The sequence below is a fragment of the Gorilla gorilla genome, chromosome 19, assembly GCF_029281585.2.
Source record: "Gorilla gorilla gorilla isolate KB3781 chromosome 19, NHGRI_mGorGor1-v2.1_pri, whole genome shotgun sequence".
Classification (NCBI taxonomy): Eukaryota; Metazoa; Chordata; class Mammalia; order Primates; family Hominidae; genus Gorilla; species Gorilla gorilla.
Window position 1 is genome coordinate 48265643 of NC_073243.2, and position 26335 is coordinate 48291977.

Consider the following 26335-nt stretch of genomic DNA (forward strand, 5'->3'; position numbering starts at 1 on the left):
GTAAAGAGAAATTCAGTCCCTTAAAAAAAAGCATTGTAAAGGAGAAATTGGACAAGTAGAGAATTTTAAAATTGTTTACCAAGTGGAAGTAAAATGAAGATGATTGCTATACTCTGGCTGGCCCAGTCCCCATAAGGTGACAAAGCCTAGAGACTAAACACAAAGATCTGGGATGTTTAGACATGTTTAGTAAGTTGTTCTTGGCATTGATTCAATGCAAGAAGGTACATGGATGTTTGCTAGTTGGAGAATCTCTAAAACTTGCGCTGTCACCAAGACACCATAGGCAAGACATCCAAGCTTTGACACCAACTCTCCTCCAACCCAGCTCATTTCAAATGCATGCATTGCACCTTACCAAGTCCCAAAGGCTCTGGGTACCAAATAAACCAATGCCATAACAAGGATGGTCAGCTTGGAACCAAACCCTGGGAGACAAGTGGAGCCCTGCACACTTGTGACCGATATAATGAGCCACTGGATGGCACTGTGGGTCCATGCAAATGTGTATGGAAGGCCATTTATCTTTCTTCTAAAAAGGCTGTTTAGCCTTGACAGGTAATTTGGCACATTTTGTGTTGAAATGTGCCAAATGATTTGGCAAATATTTCACTTACCTCTGAAAATAGGCACACCTGCTGTTCTGGCCTTCAGGGAGATGGAGGAGGGTGGCTTTTCCCCCCAACTCCCTTGTTGCTGCTAATTTCAGAAGTGAAAACAAGATTTGGTCAAAGATACATAGGCCAACTCCATTTTAAATGTAGTATTGTGTTTTAAAGAAACAGAAAAATTTGTCAAGGTTGGTTTCTTATGAAACCAATCTCTTCAGTCTAAAGGGAACATCTTTTCATCTCATCAATGCTATTTGCCCAGCCGGTGGCTGGCTTATCTGGCTCATGACCAGATGGAATGGGATTTGGTTGGAGAGCTATGTCCTCTACTGATCCTCCAACCATGAACATCTAGGAAAATTTGTTTCCAAACTTTTCTGTTCTAAAGAATTATCTGCCCAATATGTAGTATGTTTAGTAACAAGAAAGTGAAGCAATGTGAGAATGTCTCATACCAAACATCTGAGCTGCCTTTTGGCCATCTTGAAACCACTGCTTTGCCATACATGGTGGTGACAGTTGTACACAGGCATTCCCATTCCTATGGTAGAACCTAGAGGACAGGCTGAGGCATCCCTAAGACAGCCTGCATGTCAGGCCAAGTTCCTGGTGTACTAGCTTTAACTGTACCTCCCGTATTATTTTCTACTCCGAAAAGCATATTGGAATGAAAATGAATAAAAATGGTGTTATTATTGATATAACTTTGAATCTAATCTAATTTTTTTAATGATGAAACATTTGCAAATCTAATTACTGTAGCTAACATGACTAAACAATGACCTGGGACCACTTCCCAAGTGGCCAAAGCACATATTGAGAACAGGGTGGGAATAGGCGGGTTAGAAAGGAGAGATTCAATATTCTTCTTCTTAAGTACTGCCTTGTCACTTACTGACTAGTAAAAGGCATATCTCACTGTGTCAAATCCACTCCTCTTTTGAAATATATCAAGGGAGAATGGTATTATGGCATGATTCTCAATTTGAATTCTGAGATTTGGCTTCTAGTTCCAGGTCTACCAATATGAGTTATGTGACATTAGGTGAGTCATTAATCCTTCAGCCTGTTTTCCTACCTAAGCCTAAGGAAGGCAATTCAGATGATCTCCTATGGCTACAAAATATTGAAATTTTCTTTAGTTTAGGCAGCCTCAACAAATGTAATATAATCTTAGTATATGCTAAGGTGATATATAGCAATAGCAAAATAGGTATATTTGTTCAAATAAAATCTAAACTACTTAACAGTTTCCCTGAACACAATAACTACCAGTGTAATAAGGAAAAGAAACTCTTGTGGTACTAAGATATTTTATGAAAAATAATGAATATATGTCTAATGATGTGTATTTGCGTTTTGTACTTAGCTTAAGAGTTTCAGGGAAGATAGTTCACAAATGTTGTTTTGTTCTGTAGATGCCTTTTTTTTTTCTTTTGCCTGTTCTTCTGTATCATGGAACTATAGTTTCCTTCCAGGTGAAGATCATCATGGAGGCTGAAGGGGACATTGATAAGAGGGGTTTCTGTGGATTGTTGGGCAAAAGCCAAACTGGAGCAGGATGGCAAGAATGGACAATGAGGAAGGGTTGGCAGCAAGTATTGACCACTGTTATGACGCGTTGGTTATAAAAGGGGCAGAGAAAAAGGTTACAGCTGGTATGTGGAATCTAGGGGAGGATTTTTTTTTTTTTTTAACAAAAGAGGACATTCTCAGACTCACCACACACAGGAGGAAACTGTGGAAACACTTATTCAGAAACATACCTGAAGTTCTGACCAAAAGAGAGATGTGATTGTAAATCCTGACTCAATGGCTTTTTTTCCTGCAAAGTTAGCAAGCCTTCATTTAGTAGAGCATTTCAGAGCTGGCAGATAGTACCATTCAGTCCTCTCACTAAACTGAGGAATCTGAGGCTCAGATAAATGAGATCTGAGATTTGTTCTCAGAGCAGTGTTGGGTAAGGATTAAGAAAATGGCTTTGGGGCCAGAAATACCTTGGTTTGAGTACCAACTCTTCTACCACTTGTTGGCTATGTGACCTCAGTCTTCTCATCAGTTGAGTGCGGGGATTGTACAGTATTTCACAGATAAGCCTCCTGAGGGGACATTTTCTTATAGGGTTTGTTGTAAAAATAAACTGAGATAAGACAAGTGAAATGCTTAGTGCAATACTGAGTATGTGGCCACAGCAAGTATGAATATATGTTAGCTAATATTGTTATTGCCATTTATATGATTATTTCCATATATATATATATGGAAATAATATAGTATGAATTTGCATCCATAGAAGATTTTTTTTTTAATGTCAAGGGGATTAGTGGAAATGGAATGTAAACACTAAAAAAGGCACACAGGCCACATTGTTTAGTCTAAACCTTGCTTAAGTATATGACCAGCTGTAGTCATCCTATTCAAAGATTGTTACCCATGACTGACTCAGGTCTAGGCACTCTTCAAAGTGCCTATTTGGCTTGCTGATGTGGAATCAGTATCTTCCATGCAAAAGCCTCAGAGCTGCCTCCCTGCTGTCTGGATGTTGTCTACCTTTTTTCTTTCTCTTTTTCTCCTTGCTTTCTCTTCTGAAGCCAGCCATGAGTTTAAGAAAAGCTGGTTGTGGTTGAGGGCTGCTAGGTGGCTGATGGGAAGTGTAGCCAATCCTCTTTCAACAGTTTCAGAATTGACTCACAGGAATGAAATGAGAGAGACATGTATGTAAGGCAGGAAAAAGGAGGGGGACACAGTAGGGAAAGCCAGCCCTCCTCAGGCTCTCCCCAGTCCCTGATGTGTGCTGTAAAGATCTGTTTGCCTCAAGACTTTATGACCAAGAACCCAAAAGTAAATGCAACAAAATCAAAGATAAATAGATGGGACTTAATTAAATTAAAGAGCTTCTGCCCAGCAAAATAATAATAATAATAATAACCAGCAGCAGAGTTAACAGACAGCCCACAAAGTGGGAGAAAATCTTCACAATCTGTACATCAAACAAAGGACTAATATCCAGAATCTACAAGGAACTCAAATCAGCAAGAAAAAAACAAACAATTCCATCAAAAAGTGGGCTAAGTGCATGAGTAGACAATTCTCCAAAGACAATACACAAATTGCCAAGAAGCATATGGAAAAATGCTCAACATCACTAATGATTAGGGAAATGCAAATCAAAACCACAATGCGATACCACCTCACTCTTGCAAGAATGGTCATAATCAAAAAATCAATAAATAATAGATGTTGGTGTGGATGTGGCAAAAAAGGGAAACTTTTACACAGTTGGTGGGAATGTAAACTAGTACAACCACTATGGAAAATAGTGTGGAGATTCCTTAAAGAACTAAAAGTAGATCTACCATTTGATCCAGCAATCCTACTGCTAGATATGTACCCAGAGAAGTCACTGTACAAAAAAGATACTTGCACACTCATGTTTATAGCAGCACAATTTGCAATTGTAAAAATATGAAACCAGCCCAAATTCCCATCAATCAACGAGTGGATAAAGAAAATGTGATATATATATACACATATATGTATGTGTATATATATGTACACACACACATATATATGTACACACACCATGGAATACTACTCAGCCATAAAAAGGAATAAAATAATGGCATTCACAGCAACCTGGATGGAATTGGAGATTTTTATTTTTTTCTATTCTTTTTTATTTTATTTTATTGAGACAGAGTCTCGCTCTGTCGCCCAGGCTGGACTGGCAAGATCTTGGCTTATTGCAACCTCTGCCTCTCAGGTTCAAGCGATTCTCCTGGCTCAGCCTCCTGTGTAACTGAGACTATAGGCACATGCCACCACACCTAGCTAATTTTTGTATTTTTAGTAGAGACAGGTTTCACCACGTTGACCAGGCTGGTCTTGAACTCCTGACCTCAAGTGATCCACCTGCCTTAGCCTCCCAAAGTGCTGGGATTACAGGCATGAGCCACTGCGCCTGATCTGGAGACTAGTATTATAAATGAAGTAACTCAGGAATGGAAAAAACAAACATTGTATGTTCTCATTCATATATGGGAGCTAAGCTATGAGGATGCAAAGGCATAAGAATGACACATTGGACTTTGGGGACTCTGGGAAAAAAGGGTAGGAGGAGGCAAGGGATAAATGACTACAGATTGGGCACAGTGGACACTGCTTGGGTGATGGGTGCACCAAAATCTCAGAAATCACCACTAAATTACTTGAACTTATTCATGTAACCAAACACCACCTATTCCCCCAAAACCTATTGAAATAAAAAAATTAAAAATTAAAACTAAAACATGTTTGCCTCTAGCAGGCCTGCTAAACACGATCTCTGATTCTGTCAGAGCCATTGGGTGGGTGCCTACCTTTGTTGTCAACCCTTAGCCCAGGCACTATGAGGTTATCAGAGACTCTTTATAATAGTCAAGGTAGCTTAGAATGGGTGTTCTCTCTCTTGGGGACTTTATTTTCCCCTTGCAAATTCCCAACCACCACTTTGCTTAACCTCATTGCCTATGTTGGTTTTTCCTCACTGGAGATGAGCAACACAGGCCTGAATTAAAACCAGCATAACAGCACAAGTTAATTGGAGTCTGAAAGGATCAGGACACTTGAAACTGGGCTTGATAAACCCCCATGGGGTTTGGAAATGAGTCTTATGGGGACAGAAAAAAATCTGGTTTCCATTGCCTCAGGGATCCACTTACCAACTTTCTATAGTGATCTCTGGACTATAACTGGATGCTTAGTTTTAAATAAATAATATGTTTATGCCTGTGCTTTTCATATACTGTTGAAAGAGTGGTTGAAATGCAAAAAAAAATTTTATAATCTTTCTAGCTACTGACATAAGCTGTAATATAGTAGAAAAAAAGCAAAAATGTTGGCTTTTTTTTCTTTGCCGGAGCTGACATATATTTATGTTTTTCTTTTTCTCATTTAAGTATATCAAAGAAGTGTCTTACCATCTATTAGTCTTGCTCTGATATACCCTTCATATTCTTTTTTTTTTTACCTTTTCTAAAATATACCTTCCTGATAAAATGTGGTATACCACTAAAAAGAAAGTCTTCTAAGCTTCAAGCAGTAAGAAATTTAATAAGAAACTTATTGGAGACTATCACAACATGAATAGGAACCACTAGCCTGGGCTTCTTGGTAATGGGAAATAGAACTGTTACCCTTTAGTCTATCAGCTGAATTTTGGATCAGGATATAATGACACAAAGTCATTACCCCCTAAAGGTACATGGTCTTTGGGGAAATGAGTGTATAGTGGTTTCAGCTCTGTCCCTAACTGTCCACAGTCTTCATCAGACTGGCTGCCATTACAATTAAAGTTAATTGTCACTATTACAGCCAAGAACAGGGATTGAATGAGATGGGAGAGTAAACTACTTTTCCCATACTGCTAAAGGTAGTCCCTGAGCAGCTAAGAACTGTTCTTCTCCCAGGGTGATAAAAAACTTGTTTTGGAAATCTAGAGAAAAATGAATGGAAGACATGAAAGTGTCTGTTCATATGTTCAGTCACAAAGTCTTGCTTTTCACATAGAATAATGTTTTCATAGCATTTCAAATTGTCATTTCAAATTATGTTTGATTAAAGTCTCATCTGTGTTCAAACCATAAAAGAGGGAATGGAAAATCAACGATTCTACTTCTAATGAGAATCAAGTATCTTTTTCAAAGGGTTCCATTAAGTCTGAGTTATTTCACATGGTAGATTTACTTTAACAATTACTTATTTGGTCAACAAGAAGTCAATGCTGGCTCTTCAAAAGTGCCTTCACTGGAGACTCTTTTAAAACTGTATTTGGACATTTTAGATAAATGGTTTGTCCATTTCCTTGTTTATTGTAGGTTGTATTTAAGGCTCAAATAGCAACAATGGTATAGTTTTAGAATAAAAGGGGTGGCTGGACACAGTGATTCATGCCTGTAATCCCAATACTTTGGGAGGCTGAGGTGGGCAGATCACGTGAGGTCAGGAGTTTGAGACCAGCCTGGCCAGTATGGTGAAACCCTGTTTCTACTAAAAATACAAAAAAAAAAAAAAAAAAAAAAATTAACCTAGCTTGGTGGTGTGCATCTGTAGATCCAGCTACTTGGAAGGCTGAGGCAGGAGAATCACTTGAACCCTGGAGGTGGAGCTTTCATTGAGCTCATATCACGCCACTGCACTCCAGCCTGGGTGACAGAGCAAGACTCCATCTAAAAAGAAAAAAAAAAGAATAAAAGGGGAAATTAAATATAAATAGTGGATAGAAATAATCCTAACCTCTTTTCTTGACATATTTATAAAAGATGTTTCCTTCACTTTAACCTTATCCTGAAAAACACCACAAAAGATTGTGGACAACTTCTCTTCCGATTGATGTTTCTAAATTGGTGACATGCAATTACCTTCTCCATATTCACTCTGCTGAATAAGCTGAATTTTTAAATTATACACTTGTAGCTGGTTGAAATCTTCCTTGTGTATAAAATGGATGTTAAGTGTCTTGAGAGTTGATTTTAAGATGTTTAATTCTTTGCTCTCCTGACAGGCAAAACTAGCGTTACTGGAAAATTCTTAAGAAAGATTACTGTTATACTAACCATTTCCTCCTGATCTTTGGAATCGTTCCTTGATTGTGTTTCCTGTTCTTGTTCTAGTGTTACTGGAGTGAACTCTTACCAGTGAGAAATTCTGGCTATGAATTCAAGAATCCAAGAACCAAAGACGTCGAGTTTGAAAGTAGTCAGGTAGTGGGAGTGGGATGGGTAGGATTCTGTGATGTGGTAAGATACTTGTTGATCATATTAATTTTTAGGTTATTTGTAAGACAGCCTGATATAACTAGGTAAATCGCAATGTGTTCTGGTACAACAGCTTGAGAAATAGCAGCAATTGAGTCATTCAGGTGTTCGTTTGTTTATTTGTTTGTTTTGAAATTGGTCAGTTGCAAAAAGCAAAGTCATCACTTGGAGCACAGTTTACAAGTGACATGAGCTCCCATATCTTACCCTCAACACATCCAGCCAAGGTGAAACTGGCTGGAACTTAAGGGAGATGTGGTGATTTCAATGAGAGAAATTATGCTGATCCTAAGTACTTTAGTTAGGGTCTTACAGAGACAGAATCAATAGGATAATTTCTCTCTCTCTCTCTCTCTCCCTCAATCTATCTATCTATGAGTATATTTATTATGGCAATTGTCTCATATGCTTATGTAGGCTGAGAAGTTCCATCATCTGCCGTCTGCAGGCTGGAGAATCAGGAAAGCTGGTGGTGTAATTCAGTCTGAGTCTGAAGATCTGAGAACCAAGAGGGAGAGAGAACACAGTTGTAAGTTTTAGAGTCTTAAGGCCTGAGAACCAGCTCTGATGTCCAAGGATAGGAGATGGTGGATGTTACTCAGTGGACTGGATGATGCCTACCTGCATTGGTGAGGGGGAATCTTCTTTACTTAGGCTACTGAGCCAAATGTTAGTCTCTTCCAGAAACACCTTTACAGGCACACCCAGAAACAATGTTCTACCAGCCATCTGAGCATCCCTTAGCCCAGTCCAAGTTGACATACAAAATTAACGATCACACCAAGATACTCAAAACAGATACATAGAAGGGAGTAATTCAGGAACTCAGCAGGCAAGGTTGGAGGGAAAGCTTGGATTTGGAAGGTATAAAGTTATGAGAGATAAAGAAGCCATATGTTTGGGCAAACTTATCCATGAAGAACATAGGAAGATCAGATGGCTGATAGTGGATCCCTGGGGCACAGCAGCATTTCAAGGGAGAGCAAAAGGATGAATGAAGAGAAGGAACAGCCACCAGGAGGGCAAAGTATTAAAAGAGGGTAGTGTCTCTAAATCAAAATAAACAGTTTCAGACCAGGTGGGGTGGCTCACCGCTGTTATCCCAGCATTTTGGGAGGCCGAAGCGTGTGGATCACTTGAGGTCAGGAGTTCAAGACCAGCCTGGCCAACATGGTGAAACCTCGTCTCTACTAAAAATACAGTTAGCTGGACATGGTGGTGTGTGCCTGTAATCCCAGCTACTTGGGAGGCTGAGGCGAGAATTGCTTGAACCCAGGAGGCAGAGGTCGCAGTGAGCCAAGATAGTACCACTGCACTCCAGCCTGGGCGATAGAGTGAGACTCTGTCTCAAAACAAACAAACAAACAAACAAAAAAACTGTTTTAAGCAGGAAGAAGTGGCCTACAGTGTAAATACTACTGAGAAGTAAGATAAGCATGTGAATGTGTTCAGTAGGTATGTCAACACTGAGGCCACTTGTGACCCTAGGGTCAGGAAAGCAGTGTTGTGGCATCTTGGAGCAGAAGCCACACTGCAAAGTGTTGGAAATTAGTGGGAGGAAAGAAAATTTGGCTGTGAAGGGAATTAAGAAAAAGGGAGGTAATTGGAATGGTATTTGAGGTTAAAAATCCCATTTCTTATGTTTTAAAGAATTGAGAGGCCTGAGATTGATTATATTTATTGTAAGGGGTCCAGCCTGTGTATCAGGAGGGGAGATCAAATGTACAGGAAAGAGAGTCAGGGACCAAGGGAGCAAGGTCCTGGAGGTGGTGAACCTGTGACCAGATGAATGGAGGACCTCCAGAGGCAAGAAGGAATGCCTACCCCAATGCCTGGGTTGGTGTGAGGGAAACAAATGTAGGAATTGATTTACATACATTTCTGGGAGAGGATAGAAGAGGGAGAGTACTACAATGTTTTTTTTTTTGTTTGTTTTTGTTTTTGTTTTTGTTTTCTGCAAAGAGAAGTTATGGTTTTCTGCAGAGAATAAGGGAGAAACTGGAAATGAAGAATGTTCTTAAAAGGTCAAAATCGGCAATAACCACCAAGGGCAATGGGAGAGGAAACTAACTAGATAGGTGGAGGTAAGGGCTTTACCTGGGTCATATCTGTGGCTGAATAAAGTAATTGAACTGGAGATACTGAAGCCAATTAACTGTACTTTGTTTCCCAAGCATGGCACGTACCCCCAACTAATGTCACAAAGGTGTACTGTTGAACAAAAGAAGGAAGCAGATGAAAAGCTATGGAAGCCTCTAGAGCATTTGGGAGGGAGAAGCAGCAGGTAAAGAATGGAAAATGGCTCAAGATGATATTCAATATGCAAACCTCCTCCTGGCAAATCATTAGTTTCATCTTGTATATGAAACACAGCATCACTAAACTTTGTCTTTCTGTCAAAATAAGAACTTGTCCCATAATTTAACAAGGAAAAATTGTCACATTACCCTAACTGTGTAGTTTTTCCACGATTTTGTGTGCCACCATCCCTAATCCCATGTAAAAAATCACTTTTACCAGTTTGATTTTGGCGACCAAAGGAACTTGGTTATTCCATGAGTCTTCAAAATGACTTAGCCATTTTGGTAATCGTTGTATTGAGAAGATATTTTTACATTTTATGCTAAATTTTAATCTTTGTTAGAATTTCTGTATCTTTTCAATTGTTAGAGTTTTTTTAATGTAATTTTGATGGAAGGATTTCCATTTGCTTTGATTGGGAGAGCGACTCATGAGGAAAACTTCTCTTTCTTTCTAAAGACCTTTGTTACATGTCTAACACTACTCACATATGCCCTTTGTGCAGTCTCTTTAAAATTTATGGGAGGTCAAAGAATCTTAAAACAAAGGCAAATAAAACTATTTGCCTATTTTCTCTTCTTTATACAATCTTTGTACTAGATGAAGTTTTCTAAGTCTTTAAGTTCTCATTCTCAAGATAAAGTGGGGAAAGTGGCATTGAACTAATCCATTCTTGAAAACATCTTAACATTATAAGCAGAACAAAGTGGTACAAAATGTATTCAGCCTCACGGATTTCTCTAGATTGTAGCCAGAATAGAAAATGGCAGAATGTATTAATTCCTAAGATAAAATTGTAATGAGAACAGAAAATGGTGTGAGATGAATTAATACAGTGGCAGGCTTCGGTCTGCAGAGCAGGGTGCTCTCTAAATATCACACTGCAGCACTTTGTAGTCAGCCTCTCTCTTGTAATCTATATTTTAAAGATGCTCTAAAGATAAAGCTAGACCGTATTCTCATCTCCAGCAGCACTGCCATCTCTGGACACAGAATAGCCTCAGGGAAGTGGTGAATGAACTTACCTTGCGGGAATAAAGGAGATTTAAGTTAGATACCAGGAAGATTTTTATTACTGGGAACATACACTGACATGCTTCCATCACTAGCAGATCACCTTTAAGTCTGGTGCCCAAGGAAAACTCAGTTGAAGCAGTTGTGGTTATAAAAGAAAAAATTGCTTTTTGCAAACAAAACAAAACAAACCCAACATATTTTGCATAAAGAATTATTTGGTGTCTTCTGTCATTGCTGCTAGGGGGTCAAAGTTTTAAACAGGGATAGCCACATTTTTTCCTGGGGTGATTTTCAAAAAGGTATTGCTTCAAGTACGTGTTTAGAACTAGATGATCTTTTACAGTATCTTTTATTCATATTATAAATATACTTGTTCATAGACCTATTGTGAATTTGGGGAGAGAGTTAGTACATGCAGTCATGTACCTGCAGTGTCATTCAGATGCATATTTTTAGAAGCTTTGTACTTTACTGTTCAATGAAGACAAATGTGTCCCAATAATAAGCAACTGAGACTCACAGCTTCAAACACTTCAAAGGTGACTGAAGCCAGAAGTCACAGTGGAAAACCCTGAGTGGTTATACTGGACCTTTGAAATGTTTAATAATGCTTGCCCCACGTAGCTTTGCATCCTCCAAGACCTGATCTGATTGCAAATTTTTAATCAGGAAATCTGGTCTTTGAATCAGAATGGCTTTGTCGATTTGATTGACAGCAATGTTGTTCTTGTTTTGAATTTTCATGGTGCAGGAAATTTGGGTCCAAATTTTTCCCACTCTGCATTAACACTGCTGCATATGGCATGGCTAGGTAATCCAAACTATGAATTAGAGGTTTTAATAACATCAGAGTAAGGCATTAGCTGTACTGTCTTATCATGGCTGGTTGTGATTTCAGAAGAAATCTACTAACTCTGTGATTATAAGCAAGAACGAATTGTGAATTAGCAGAATGTGTTAACCCCAAATGATATTGTGACCTAGGCTTAAGCACTTTTTATTTTCTCTTTTCACATATTGTCTGCCAGCACAGTTCTGACATAATCTCCTTACACAAACCTGGTAGCTTGTGACTGTACTTTTCCTGGGACAAATTCCTGCCGCCCAACCCATCTCCACGTCCTCGAAGCAGGTGTCTTCATCTTAGAAGTACGTTGGAAATGAAGCAGTTTATTTCTTCACAGACCTCTGACCTATCTCTAAATATTCTACCAATATTATTGTAGCCTCTTTAATGTTTGATTAAAAGGGGGAGACACTCAGAGAATTAAAACCCAAAATTGCTTTATTGCTTTATGATTTGAGAAATCAAAACCTTTAAGCAAGTAGTGCTTTTGAACTTTTACTTGGGAAACCTAAGTGAATCAAGCAGCCTCTCTTTCTAGAGAAATGTGACCTTAAATATATTCTCCCAACTATTTGCATGGCTGGTAAGTGTAACATTTGCATTTTCTTTTTAAACCATAATAAGGCGAATTAAAATCCTATGATTAAGCATTTAAGATAAAATTTAAGGGCCATGGTTATTCATTAGGAAAGTACCACGTACTTAAAATTCAATCAGATTTCAAATGGACTTCTTTTTTTCTATATACAATTGCATGTCATAGATTTGACATTTCTGTCTATCTTCTGTGTCTTTCCAACGTGGTTTATAAGATTTTATTCACACCTGTAGCATTTTAGGGAAGGAAGAATAAATTTTTCCAAGTTTAGTATGGGCTGCTTTTCATTTCCCTACAGGATTTTCAATTCTTCTTTTCTCCCTTCGGTTGCTTTAGGCTGAACAGAGAATAGTATATGATAAGCATGAGGTGATTACAATAAATTTGCCTACCTGCATGGAGCTTATAGTCTAGAAGAAAAGGCACAATTCAGAAATAGACCTCTGTATATATAAGACTTTATATCTGATAAAAGAGTATAATAATTTAGCAGGAAATATTGAACATTTGTAAACAGAGTTCAATGTAGATTCTAATCTTCTGCTATGTTCTGCTATCTATTCCAGGTAGATTAAAATAAAAATCTTTGAAATAAAAATCATAAAGGGAAAACAAAAGGCAAATATTTAGCTATTCTCTGTATGGAGGAAGGATTGTCTACATTTAGAAACAAGAGAAAAATGATATAGAGAAAGAAAATAAATTTGAATAATATTTTAAATTGGATTTCAAAATAAAAGAGATAAGAAACAAAAACATTTGTCACAATAATGAAAAAGGTATAAACGGTTTATTATATAAAGATCTCATTCAAATCAATATGCAAACAAGACAGCAATAAATAGGCAAAGGGAGAAGACCAATTAGAAAAGAGGGAACTCAAGGGTCCGAAGTGAAAAAAGGATTTAACTTCACAAATGCACAAATAAATACAAAGTAAAGGTATAATAAGTTACCACTAAATAGCGAAGATTATAATAGAGTCAATATTTGGTGATGGCAATAGTAGAGTGATCCCAACCTCAAAAAATGTAAAAATGGCTAGAAAAAACATGCCAAAATGTTAATGGTGGTTGCCCGGTGTTAATGCATACTTCAGATCCTACTGATGACAGTCAGCGTTGGTGTGGCCTTCCTGTGTATCAATTTGACCTATATCAAGAGCCCTAAAAATATTATGTCCATTGTGTCTTCAGTATGTTGCTAGGTGGAAAAAGCAAATTATGAAATAATTTTTTATAATATGATCCCTGATTTTTTAGAAAGAAGGAAAGGAAGGAATGATGGAAGGAAGAAAAGAAAGAAGCAATTGTGTGTATGCAGAGACAAATAGTGGTGATTTTATTTTCTTCTTTAAATGTCAGGGTTTGTTTGTTTTTGCAGAGTTTATATTGCCATAGAAAACAAAATTGTCTTTCAAAAGGAAGAAATTTGCAAAAAATGCTCATATCCTTTGACCCCTAATTCCCCATTTAGAAAATCATCTGCAGAAAAAGGCAAAAATGTAGACAAAGATTTGTATACAAATATGTGGTTAGAAATGAAAACAACACCAGGAGACTGTTTAAAGAAATTCTGGAGCATCTAAAAGATAGACCATTATGCAGTTGTTATAAATTATATGTCAGAAGGATTTTCAATGAAATGGTAAAATACATCTGACAAATTTTACACAAACAGAATAAAGCAAAACAAGATACAAAATTTTTTAAGAAGGATCCCAACCTCAAAAAATGTGAAAAAGACTGGGAAAAAAATATATGCCAAAATGTTAATAGTGGTTGCCCTAGGTAGATTAATTATGAAGGATTTTTGTTTTCTTCTTTATCTTTTGTTATGCTTGAAAACCCCAATTACTTAGTACCCCTTTTATAAGTGGGGGGAACACCCTAGATTTTCTAACTCCCCAAATTAAGTTCTTCCCACAATACCAGAATACAACAGTTCTCTTCAGTAAGGAGCTTTGCTACCTTGCCTTAAACCAGAAATGATGAAGTATCAGAAAGGGGCCATGAAACCTGCATGCCATTAAGAAAATGAAATTTCTACCAATAATCATCAGGCATCAGTATCTTCTACCTCCTTTGTCCAATGACACACCTACCAGCTAATGTCCATTATTTAGAATGACATACTGTATAACTAAACACAACCAGCCAGCAGTCCGCACTCAGAGGACATCATTTCTACAAACACAGCCTCCAGAAGCTGTTATGCTTTCCAGCAAGGATCAGTGGCATTGCCACATACAGTACCTTGGACGGCTGCATCACTGGGTGCCTTGAGTAATCGCTAGGTAAACATCCGAGCACCAGTTGCAAAAAGATACTCCTGTGGGTAGTAAAAAATGTTCTCTATTTGCGAGTTGAGGCTTACGCCTGTGTTTTGGAGATACCTGAATTGGTTTGGCTCTTTTCCAATTACAATCTGTTTGTAATCACCCAGGGTCTGTAACATCAAGCAGTGTTATGAGGGAATTAATTCTTTCTATGTGACAGTTGTTAGTGTAATTCATGTCCTTGTTTTTAATTGCTGGATCAAATTACTTTGTAGATTATTTCATATTTCATCCCAAGAGAAAGGAATAGAAAAAAATGCACAGTGCCTCTGGTGACTTATTTGTTTAGTCTACCCAGAAAAAAAAAAAAGCAGAATTAAAAAGATTGACTTTCTAAACAAAATGGTTCTTCTCTATCCTTGGAGTGTATTTTGAATGATTTTAGATGGAAAGTTAGCCGAAGTACATTCTTCTTGTTTAAACACTCTCGGAACTAAGTTTATTTTTATAACAGTTCTGCCAAAATAATGGCCATAAAGGTCACAAAGCAGTATCTCCTAAGAAATACCTTGAAAAGGATTTACAATTCAATGCTCTTTCGTTAAAAGAAGCACCTTGAAGATAAGAAATTAATGAGATTTAGAATAATTTATTAAGGAACACCTAATAGACTCTCATGAGATTCAAATGTCAAGATGTTTAAAAAAACACAAAAGAAATTTAGCAAATGCAAATTATGTTTGGGGGAAAAAAGACAAAGAGTATTTGAAAAATCTTATAAATGTTTATTTTTGCAGCACTGCAATTTAATCCTTGTATTTGAATACATACCCGCTAGACATTTCATATGTTTTTGAGTCATACCCACTGAATGCTTTTCATCCTAATGTTTGGAATCTCAGAAAGAACCAGTAATGATTTCTTGGTGTCTTATAAGGTGAGAGTTTACTTGCAGGCTGACAGGGAAGTAAAAGCCCAGATAAGACAAGCTCACAGAACTGAAAAGCTATGGAGAAAATTCATTGTTCTATTTATTTCCACTTTGTGATTAGTTGAGTTGAGAGCAAAATGTATTTATAACAATGGGACACTCGAAATGAACTGTTGCTGTAGCTGTCCAAGGCCAGCCAACATTCATATTGCCTCATAAATAGTCATCTTATAAAGTAGACCTGAGTGATAAACTAAAGAGGAATTATAGATCAGTGATCACTTAAAAGCAAGCACCAGGGAAATTGATAAATACTGCCTGCTGCCTGGCAAATAAAAAACACAGTCATCATTACAGAAGGAGCTGGAACTTACTGATTGCTGGGAAATTACAGCAATAGATAAATGAACAGACCTACTCACTCGGGGCAAAGGTGCCTTGTAGTTCAGGTAACAAAGTACTGTCAACATGGAAAGGTCCTTGAAATAGGAGCTGAACCTGCTACCCTGAAAACAGAAGCCACATATACACACACAGTGTTGAAAAGCTGGCAGCCCTGAGTCCGTTTGCTCAGCCAGAGTGCTGAATGTATTATTACCACTGTCATCTTTGAAAGGGGAAAAAGAGATGCCCATAAATATAAATATCTTTTCCACCATTGGAACTATTACATGATTGCAAAGAATTCATGTGATCACTTATATCTTATTATAAACCCAGTCCATTCTAGTCTATTATAGGAAACCAAGGTGACTATATTGGTTTAAAAATTGGTTCTGTTTCCCTATTTTTAAAATATGTTGTTTGAGGCCGGGCATGGTGGTTCATGCCTGTAATCCCAGCACTTTGGGAGGCCGAGGTGGGCAGAATGCCTGAGGTCGGGAGTTTGAGACCAGCCTGACCAACATGGAGAAGCCCTGTCTCTACTAAAAATACAAAATTAGCCAGACGTGGTGGCACATGCCTGTAATCCCAGCTACTTGGAAGGCTGAGGCAGGAGAATCGCTTGAACCCGGGAGGCAGAGGTTGTGGTGAGCCAAGATCATGCCATTGCACTCCAGCCTGGGCAACAAGAGCAAAACTCTGTCTCAAAAAATATATATATTTGTTTGTTTGCCTATATGTTGATCAAAAGAAGCAAGCTACCTGTTATGGGCTAAGTTGATTGATGTCTGAGGGTTTTCTAGCTACACTTGGGCCTCTACAAAGGAAATTTCCACTGTTAAACTGGTATAAATTCATCTAAGTAAATCCTTAGAAAGACAAGGGAAAAACATGGAGTGGCAAGGGCTGAATGCAGTGGAGGAGGCCTCTTCACCTTTGTGTTTCATGCCAATTTCATTCTGATTGGGGCAGAAAACCAGCTGAGGACTTAAAAGGCTGCTCATTTGTAATCATAACTTACCTGTAAGCAATGCATTTACAAGGCTAACTGACATACTCAGAACAGCACTGTGAAGTACGTGTTACTTTCCCCTTTACAAAAGGAGGTGGAGGCTCAGAGAGATTTGGGTCTTGCTTGTGACACCAGAACTGAAGTCACCATTTTACCAGTTACCAACTCAGTTTTTCAGATTCTAGCTTCCAGTGTCCTCTCTCTATGTTTAGATACAGCTAAAACATTATTCCTCCCTAGTTTGATTCAAATAAAGACCTGTAAAAGAGAGTCAAGAACAGACATGTTATTCTTTCTATGACTGTCTTTATCACAGACATTCATCGTTCAAATAAGAGGAGTGCCCGCAAAATTGTGCCTGGGTTCTTCACTTCCTCCCACTGCCTACGCAGTAGTATTAGTCACATGGCCCTAGTCTGCACAGGTGCTAGGAAATGTTGAGGAGTTCATGAAATATTTGCTGAATGTTCCAGTCTCTGTTACTCATGGATTAGCTCATTTAATATGTAGCTAATAAAGTCTGAGCCCTCACTCCACAGGCCATTGGAATTTCATTCATCTACTGGATTCTCCTTGCCAAGTAATTTCTGGGAATTCCTCAGTCTTGCTCACATGTTGTACTACTCTCTCCTGGATGTCACTTGTCACCTCTACCAGCCCTCCTTTCTCCAGATGGATTCTTCATAACCACCAGGTAAGCCAGCTCTTGCCAGCTTACACTTAACTTCTCTGAACTACATCAGCTCTCTACATTCCATTCTGCTTTATTCCAGTATGGACACATAAGTTTCCTTTAACCTTACAGAGCATGTGTAAGACCAGATAGCAGTATCTGAAAAATTTCTTCAGACAGCTTGGGGATACTGCAACACAGAAGAGGATAATTGACAGGTTAGCTCCACTCATGCTTCTAGGTCTTGCCCTTTAAGAGCTGGTTTCCTTCTGGCTCTGATCCTTGTCTTGGGCTCCTCAGCCTTTCCATGTCCCTCCTTCTCAAGAGGACAGATGGGCTCCTGGCACTCAAGAGATAAGAACTTCCCTCCCTCAGCCTTACAGCCATTTTCTTCGGGAGCAAACTACTCTCACTCACAGTGTGTGGTCTGGCTCTGTGAGCTCAGACAGGGCAATCAAAATTTGACAGTAGATTTCCCAAGGTCTAGGGTATACCACTGAAATAACACCACATGTGGGTTTTCAGTCCAGGGCAGACTTTGGCATGTCCCATCTGGCTTCTTTTAGATCCCTACTCCAAGCTTATGGTAAAGATATATCACCCTGTCCATCCTCTCATCATCTGATTTTTGCTCCTGATCTTTGATGAGTAATTTTAAGATGGAACTTGTGTGTGTTTGTGTGCGTGTGTGCACGCATACATACATACATGCATCCCAAGAACAAAGAATGATGTGCAGAGACAACACATTTAAAAAATCAAATTTAGGAAACAAAATCTTTTTAAGGGCACAATCTTGCTAAGTATATGCCAATTTGTACTTATAAACAAAATGTGTAATATGTCAGTTTGAGGCATTTCCATCTAGATTAATGGGTGACAATTTTCTTCAAAAATGGTGTGCATATTTGCTTTACTTTTAGGTCAGAAGAGGATCCTTTCCAATGATTTTCCTAAAACAATGGAAGTGTTTTCCAAAGGTAATTTGATGTCTTTACTGATAGAGATAGAAAATTGCTTGCAGTTGTTAAAGAGCACCCCACACCTCACTAGTGTTGCAGGACTTTTCCTTAGTTCAGCTAAAGACGGGCTTCTTGTCTGTCCCATGGCCATGAAAATTTAGGCTCGCAGACAGTTTAAAGGGTGAATAAAGCAGGGTTTTATTGGGTGAAAACTGTGAATCCCAGGTTCCACACAGGAGGAGGAAGGGCGAGGCTCCTCCCCACTGCAAAGGGTGTGAACTTCCCAAGTCTCCTCCCCAGTGGGCAGGCTGGTTGGAGTTTCACCAGAGACCTCGTCCCACCTGGCTGTCTCATTCCCCTCTCTAAAGAAGTATATCTAACTCTCGTTAGGTTAAGCATAAGGACAAAGACCAATCTTAACTGCTTCCTGCTGACAGGGGGCACTGTTTGGGGGAACTGGCAGTCAGAGCTCCCTCAGAGGCCAATCTAAGGGTCCCCAGCAGAAGGGGTCATCATCAGAGGCTCTGGTTGCATGACCATTTGGAGTTTGATGGCCTGAACTCAAGAACAGAAAAACTAGGTTATTAGAAAACATGTATCAAAACAAAACAAAGTGGGGGCGGGTAAGAACAACTGAAAAATTCTGAGGTCTTTTACCAGTTTGCATGGGGAAAGGGAGGGCAAAAGCTCAGCTGGTAAAAAAAACTTCACCCTTTTGCCAGCATGTTGGGCTTCTGAGTTCCCTTCCCCTGCCTGAGCCCAATCTTAGGCCAACCAGTTTAAGGTTTGGGAAATTAACTCTTTCCAGTTTGCAGGATGCATCTGAGGGGAGTGTCCCATATTATAGAGACACAATTACCTGTCAGTGAAGAGAGGACAGAGGAGGAGAAAGGAAAAAAGAAGGCATTTTTTCAAGGGGGTCCCGGGGGTTCAGGATGCATTTGAAAGGGGTACAGACTGAAGATGAATGGCTACCCCTCTAGAAAGAGGGGACCAGGCACCCATGGTTCCTTTTTCTTCCTAGCAGATACCCGGGGTATATGAGGAAGAGAGGGAAGAGGGTCTTCTTTTCATCTTCCGTCCTTGCATCCCTGAGTTCTGGCAACCTTGGCAGAACTGGCCATAGGTGTTAAAACGACTTGCACCCATGAAGCAGGGGGGCCTAGGGGGTAGGAATCATCCACTCTTACCCATGTATGCCCTATCTCCCCTGTTGTCAGTAGCCTTGAAGTTCCCTATACCTCATTTATGCCATGGATATTTATGTGGCCTTTCTCCATGAAACAGGAAGCTTGGGATTGGCTTAATCGGGAGAAATCAGTCATGTTCACGTTCACTGTGCCTTTTAACTTCCATTATCATCTGCTTCTTGATCCCTCTGATCCAGTTTTATTTCCTAGGGCTTTGACTTGAAGCTTGGAATTAAGTTTGGGACAAAAACGTATCTTGCAGAGGGAGTTGCATGGACTTCTTATCATAAGCCAAATGCTAAGGTGAAACTGTGGAACTGAGTGCTCCAGCAAGGGAGAGGAAAGGACATCTTGTGACACATCCAGATAACTGATAGCTATTGTTATGCTTGCTAGGATTTGGGTCCATGGTGCTTGGCTTTGGTTAGTTCCCTTGTTTTTACTTTCCCCAAAAGGAAACCTCCAATGATGGGCACCCTATTTATACCCTATTTATTCTATCACCTGGCAGGATTTGCAGGATAATTGCTCAAAACTAGAATATTGATCCAAATTTCTACATCACCCATCCCTTTTGTTCTTTCTGAGCTGCAGCCAGGGACTGCCAGTTGGTTCACCGGAACAAGTAGGGTTAGTCTAAAATGTAGGTGAAAACTTAAAAACAACTAGTGAGTTTAGAACTTAATGACAAATATAAGTTTTGAAACATGATTTCTCACTCTCCAGTCCTCATTTGTTAAAAAATAAATCATCATAGGACTGGTAGTTTGCAAAATAGACTTTAGTTTTATGCTTGGCCTGACTCTTTGCATAAAGTACAAATAGCAAGAATAATTATTTCTACATAGGCCTTTTGGATTGGCTTTTAAGGAATTCAGTTCCACAAGGAATTTCAAATAAGACCTTTTAAAGCCAAGCCCAACCATGGGTTTGTATCCTCAAACACCTGTGAGTTGGATGATCTTTTCCTCTTGAGGTCCCATAATAAACTTGGAGCTCCTGGACCTGTTAGAAAGTGACATTCTTTACTGACCACAGGTCAGGAACCCTGTACAGGGACTGCATAGACAAGGGTATGAGGCCAGTTTCCCCACTGGGCTTCTATCAGCTCTGTAAGTCAAGCTTGACTCCTTAAAGGGAAGCATATCCTTCCAGTCAAAGCCTTGGTAAAATAACCACTTTCTCCAATTGTATCCTGTTGCAAAAGAAAAATGGGTGCTTATTGCACTGATACAAACAACTATATCGCCATAAAGTTAAGAATACTTACAGACAGTTTCCAAATTCTAGAGGAACCAGACAGAGAGAAACAAACATGCTCCAAATTTTGATCCCAGGAGTATACCTTAATACCTTAATTATTAAATGCCATAAATAATTCAAAATAAATTTCCTTGACTCTGAAAAACAAAACAAGGATCAGCAATATTCCAAGCAAAAGTCACAAAGATTTGCTTCAGCTTCCTGAGTTCAGTCCATTTAGTTAACTCTTGTTTTGCTTGATATTCATGAATATTTCAGCTCTTTATGAGTACTGTACATTTTCCTTTATTCCAGTGTCACAATTTTTAAGGTTATCAGAACTTATTTGAATTGTATCATGGCTAATTTTTAAAGTTATCAGAACTGTATTTGAGAGCACCTGCTAAAGTTCTATAGCTCATTATAAACCATCTTTGAAAGGGATTAAAACGAGACAACAGTTGCCTGTGAATAGCAAAATGTCCAAGGTAGTTACAGTTAGAAACACAATTGACAAAGAAGTTTGGTTATCTCCATAGTTTACAATAACTTAACATAAAAACCTTGATTATGATTGATAGCATATACTCAGACATTAGAATTTTAGAAAATCTCATGCAATTTTGGAACATATATTAATATTATTCACAAAAATATAGCCTAAGAAGATGGAGCATCATTTTACCAATCCCATGTACCTAAACACGTCAACTAATCCTGTTTATGTCTGTTTTCTGGACACTTCAGGGGACCTCTGAAGTATTCAAAAAGCCAGGTGCCAGGGTGATAGCCCACTGTGAGTGAGCTGGAAATGCCTGATCTTCCTTGGTTTAATGTAGAGGAAAAGATCCAAAGGCTTAGGGAGATTGGGATGGTAGAGTGGATTAGTCACTTTAGACCTACTCATCCCAGCTGGGAGTGTTCAGAAGATATACCCTTAACCAATGCCTTGTGAAAGATTTGTGAGGGCAGCACCTGCATCTTTGGAGAGCCCTGTAATTGCTGTTCTCTGTATGTCAGATCTAACAGTGGGAACCGCAGTCACTCAACTACAAGACAATGGGAATAATTGGATCTTGAGGTGGCAGGGGCCAAGTGACAGCACTCAACCGTCAAAGGCAAGGTGGTCGTAGCTACTGTAATGGACAGCAGAGACAAAGCAGCAATCAGAATAGTCTAACTTGTGTAGAGCTGTGGCATTGGCTAATTAATCACAGCGTTCCTGGAAGTAAAATTGATAGGAAGCCTACTGCATTGCTATTTAATTTATATAAGGATAAAACTTCTAGGTTGAATGGACAAAAGACTAATTTGAAATACAAAAACAGAGAATCACGGCCTGTCAGTCAATTTCCAGCCTTGAGCCAGTCTACATACCCAGAACCCCTTGAATGAAGGGGAAGCCAGGTTCCCTTGAGGAAGGACCCCACTACATTACCGACAATTTACGTGGTGAATCTTTCTCCCATCCTTCCCGAAGGAGACCTCTGGCCTTTTACCAGGGTCACTGTGCATTAGGGAAAGGGAAATTATCAGACATTTTGGGGACTACTGAACACTGGCTCTGAGCGGATGTCAATCCAGGAGGCACAAAATGTCATTGTGGTTCTCCAGTTAAAGTAGGGGCTTATGGAGGTCAGGTAATTGATGGAGGTTTAGCTCAGGTCTGACTTACAGTGGGTCCAGTAGGTCCCTGGACTTATCCTATGGTCACTTCCCTAGTGCCAGAATACGTAATTGGCATAAACATACTTAGCAGCTGGCAGAACCCCCACACTGGCTCCCTGACTGTCAGGGTAAGGGCTACTAAGGTGGTAAAGGCCAAAGGGAAGTGATTAGAGCTGCCTGTACCTAGAAAAATAGTAAATCAAAAACAATATTGCATTCCTGGAGGGATTGTGGAGATTAGTGCCACCATCAAGGACTTGAAAGACTCAGGGGTGGTGATTCCCACCACATCCCTATTGAACTTTCCCATTTGGCCTGTGCATAAGAGAGATGGATGTCAGAGAATGGCAGTGGATTCTTGTAAGCTTAACTAAGGGGTGAATCCAATTGCAGCTGCTTTACCAGATGTGGTTTCATTGTTTGAGCAAATTAACACATCTTCTGGTACCTAGTATGCAGTCATTGACTTGGCGAATGTCTTTTTCTCAATACCTGTCCATAAGGCCCACCAGAAGCAATTTGTCTTCACCTGGCAAGGCCAGCAATATACCTTTAATGTCCTACCCCAGGGGCATATCAACTCTCCGGCTTTGTGTCATAATATTATTTGGAGAGACCTTGATCGCTTTTTGCTTCTGCAAGATATCATACTGGCTCATTGCATTGATGACATTATGCTGACTGGATCCAGTGAGCAAGAAGTAGCAAACACACTGGATTTATTGGTGAGACATTTGTGTGCCAGAGGATGGGAAATAAATCCTACTAAAATTCAGGGACCTCCTACCTCAGTAAAACTTCTAGGGGCCCAGTGGTGTGGGGCCTGTCGAGACATTCCTTCTAAGGTGAAGGATAAGTTGCTGCACTTGGCCCCTCCTACAACCAAGAAGGAGGCACAATGCCTAGTGGGCTTGTTTGGATTTTGGAGGCAACACATTCTTCATTTGGGTGTGTTACTCTGGCCCATTTATCCAGTGACCCAAAAGGCTGCCAGTTTTGAGTGGGGTCCAGAATAAGAGAAGGCTCTGCAACAGGTCCAGGCTGCCGTGCAAACTGCTCTGCCACTTGGGCCATATGACCCAGCAGATCCAATGCTGCTTGAGGTGTCAAGTGGCAGATAGGGATGCTGTTTGGAGTCTTTGGCAGACCCCCATAGGTGAATCACAGCAGAGGCCTCTAAGATTTTGGAGCAAGGCCCTGCTATCTTCTGCAGATAACTACTCTCCTTTTGAGAGACAGCCCTTGGACTCTTATGGGGGTTTGACTATGAGTCATCAAGTTATGGGGGTTTGACTATGAGTCATCAAGTCACCATGGAACCTGAATTGCTTATCATGAACTGGGTGCTTTCTGACCCATCTAGCCATAAAGTGGGTCATGCACAGCAGCATTCCATCATCAAATGGAAGTGGTATATACATGACCAGGCTTGAGCAGGTTGTGAAGGCACAAGTAAGTTACATGAGGAAATGGCTCAAATGCCCAAGGTCTCCACTCCTGCCACCCTGCCTTCCCTCCGCCAGTCTGCACCAATGGCCTCGTGGGGAGTTCCCTATGATCAGCTGACAGAGGAAGAGAAGACTAGGGCCTGGTTCACAGGTGATTCTGCATGGTATGCAAGCACTACCCGAAAGTGGTCGGCTGCAGTACTACAGCCCCTTTCTAGGACATCCCTGAAGGACAGTGGTGAAGGGAAATGTTCCCAGTGGGCAGAACTTCAAGCAGTGCACCTGGCTGTGCACTTTGCAAGGAAGGAGAAATGGCCAGATGTGTGATTATAAACTGATTCATGGGTTGTAGCCAGTGGTTTGGCTGGATGATCAGGGACTTGGTAGAAGCATGATTGGAAAATTGGTGACACAGAAATTTGGGGAAGAGGTTTGTGGATGGACCTCTCTGAGTGGCCAAAAACTGTGAAGATATTTGTGTCCCATATGAGTGCTCACCAATGGGTGACCTCAGCAGAGGAAGATTTTAATAATCAAGTCGATAGGATGACCTGTTCTGTTGACACCACTCAGCCTCTTTCCCCAGCCACCCCTGTTGTTGCCCAATGGGCCCATGAACACAGTGGCCGTGGTGGCAGGGGCAGAGGTTATGCCTGGGCTCAGCAACATGGACTTCCACTTACCAAGGCTGACCTGGCTACAGCCACTGCTGAGTGCCCAATTTGCCAGTAGCAGAGACCAAAACTGAGCCCTCGATATGACAGCATTCCTTGGGGTGATCAGCTACCTGGTGGCAGGTTGATTACATTGGACCTTTTCCATCATGGAAAGGGCAGAGGTTTGTCCTCACTGGAATAGACACTTATTCCAGATATGGGTTTCCTATCCAGCACACAATGTTTCTGCCAAAACTACCATTAGTGGACTTACAGAATGCCTTATCCACCATCATAGTATTCCACACAGCATTGCCTCTGACCAAGGCACTCACTTTATGGCTAAAGAATTGCGGCAGTGGGCTCATGCTCATGGAATTCACTGGTGTTGCCATGTTCCTCATCATCCTGAAGCAGCTGGATTGATAGAACAGTGGAAAGGCCTTTTGGAGTCACAATTACAATGCCAACTAGGTGACAATACTTTGCAGGGCTGGGGCAGAGTTCTCCTGAAGGCTGTGTATGCTCTGAATCAGCGTCCAATATATGGTACTCTTTCTCCCATAGCCAGGATTCACGGGTCCAGGAATCAAGGGGTGGAAGTGGAAGTGGCATCACTCACCGTCACCCCTAGTGATCCACTAGCAAAATTTTGCTTCCTGTTTCTGTGACATTGAGTTCTGCTGGCCTAGAGGTCTTAGTTCCAGAGGGAGGAACACTGCCACCAGGAGACACAACAATTCCATTAAACCGGAAGTTAAGATTGCCACCTGGACACTTTGGGCTCCTCTTACCTTTAAGTCAACAGGCTAAGAAGGGAGTTACAGTGTTGGCTGGAGTAATTGACCCAACTATCAAGATGAAATCAGTCTACTACTCTGCGACAGAGGTAAGGAAGAGCAGGCATGGAATACAGGGGCGTTCTCTTAGTATTACCATGTCCTGTGATTAAGATCAATAGGAAACTACAACAGCCCAATCCAGGCAGGACTACAAATTGTCCAGACCCCACAGGAATGAAGGTTTGGGTCACTCCACCAGGAATAAAACCATGACCTGCTGAGGTGCTTGCCTAAGGCAAAGGATATACAGAATGGGTAGTAGAAGAAGGTAGTCATCAATACCAGCTACGACCACGTGACCAGCTGCAGAAACGAGGACTGTAACTGTCATGAGTATTTCCTTCTACTTTTGTTAAAAACATGTTTGTGTACGTATACACTTGTACTAAGAAAATATCTTCATTTTATTTCACTTTCCTTTATCATGTGGCATAAGATTTATTGACTTCATATCAGCCTTTAAGTATTGTTAACTTTATGTAATAGTATTTGGGTTGGGGATTGGTGTCTTTCCAGTTGTACCAAGGAGAGTTATATTATGTTAGGCATAATTATGACCTCATTATTGTCTTTATTTGAAGATTATGTATGATCTCAGGAGTTGTATATGGGTTCAAGTTGACAAGGGGTGGACTTGTGATAGCTAATACTGAGTGTCAACTTGATTGGAGGATGCAAAGTATTGTTCCTGGGTATGTCTGTGAGGATGTTGTCAAAGGAGATTAACGTTTGAGTCAGTGGGCTTGGGAAGGGAGACCCATCCTTAATCTGGTGGGCACAATCTATTCAGCTGCCAGCGAATATAAAGCAGGCAGAAAAACCTGAAGAGGCGAGACTTGCCTAGCCTCCCAGCCTACGTCTTTCTCCCATGCTGGATGCTC

At 40.1% G+C, this 26335-nt stretch overlaps 1 long non-coding RNA gene and 1 pseudogene across 1 annotated transcript; both read left to right on the forward strand.

Annotated features, from left to right (window-relative positions):
- The first annotated feature begins 7287 nt into the window (after positions 1-7287).
- On the forward strand, positions 7288-9489 carry LOC129528117 (uncharacterized). Its single transcript, XR_008673337.1, has 3 exons — positions 7288-7351; positions 7823-7934; positions 9368-9489. It is a non-coding gene; the product is annotated as an uncharacterized lncRNA (long non-coding RNA).
- Positions 9490-13276: 3787 nt separating this feature from the next.
- On the forward strand, positions 13277-25778 carry LOC134757544 (uncharacterized; annotated as a pseudogene).
- Positions 25779-26335: the final 557 nt, after the last annotated feature.